The sequence below is a fragment of the Volvox carteri genome (assembly GCF_000143455.1).
Source record: "Volvox carteri f. nagariensis unplaced genomic scaffold VOLCAscaffold_19, whole genome shotgun sequence".
NCBI lineage: Eukaryota > Viridiplantae > Chlorophyta > Chlorophyceae > Chlamydomonadales > Volvocaceae > Volvox > Volvox carteri.
Genome location: NW_003307562.1, coordinates 1,568,649 through 1,569,799, shown reverse-complemented (window position 1 = coordinate 1,569,799; position 1,151 = coordinate 1,568,649).

The window sequence follows — 1,151 nt, the reverse complement described above, 5'->3', positions numbered from 1 at the left end:
GCCTGTATGTTGTTGGATAGTAAGTTGCAGAATGGGGCCAGGCTGGAGAGGCAAGTGCAGTGGCATAATGGAATGTAGATGAGTAGAAGCTGTTTCCAGGGCGCTTGGCGCACGGCACAATGTACATGCAGTCATGTCGTCGCAAGCGCGTATGCAAGAACAACAGGAACAACAACCAGAAGAACAAGAACAGCACCACAGGAACAGCGCGTGCACAGGCCACGTTGCGTCGGTCCTTTGCTATGATGTAGGAACGAAGAATAAGGCCTAGGTTCAAGTTTCCTGTTGCGCGTGGATGGCCATGCCAGAACAGGCAACATGATGGGTGAACTCGCACGCTACCAACTTCCCCGAGCACGCGACGAGCGGACATAGAAAAGAGCGCAGCGGGCCCCCCCCTTTCCCCCAACGCTCACGCAATAGACCATCCCAAGCGCTGCTGTCCGTATGGGCCGCAGCTGCCGTTCACACACGAGTTAAGTCCGACATGTATGCACCGTGAACATGTATGCACCGTGAATGAAACCCTAAGTGTGATCGTGCCCAAATACAACAGCACTGCCCAATGTCCAGAAGCCTAGCGCCGAAATCGTGGGACCCTGTCCGTCAAGCGTTAGGTGTCCAGTTGCTGTGTGGGCTAGGCGAGCGTGGCTGGGGCGTCATCGTCTTGGACTGTCACGGCGGTGGGCGTGTGGGCGCTGCCGGCGCGTTGCCGGCTCATCGCGTAGAAGGCCGGGCTGGCGGAAGGCGGCCCGCGCAGCACATTGTAGCCGCCCGGCCCCCGGGCCTTGAACTGCGTGATGTAGAGGGCCTCCATCTTTTGGGCTAGAGCAGGATTGGCGGTGCGCAAAGCGTATGATGGTCGACCCCGCCGGCTAAAGCTACACGTCCCCAACTGAAGATATTCTCGGTGGTTTACCAGCAGGTGTTGTGCTTCTTGCTGTCTGATGTCCTGAACGCTTCCTCTTCCCGCAGCCGTTTCAAGCGCCCAGTCTTGCAAGCTACGTTGTATGCTTTCATATCTTTTCATATCTTATTCAGCTCAGGCTAAGCAGCCAGCCAAAAGTCCGAGATGCATACCGCTTGTGACTGCGGCCAACATGCCCTGACGAGCGGCCTTTCGCCGAAAAAATTACATACACTTTTACAGG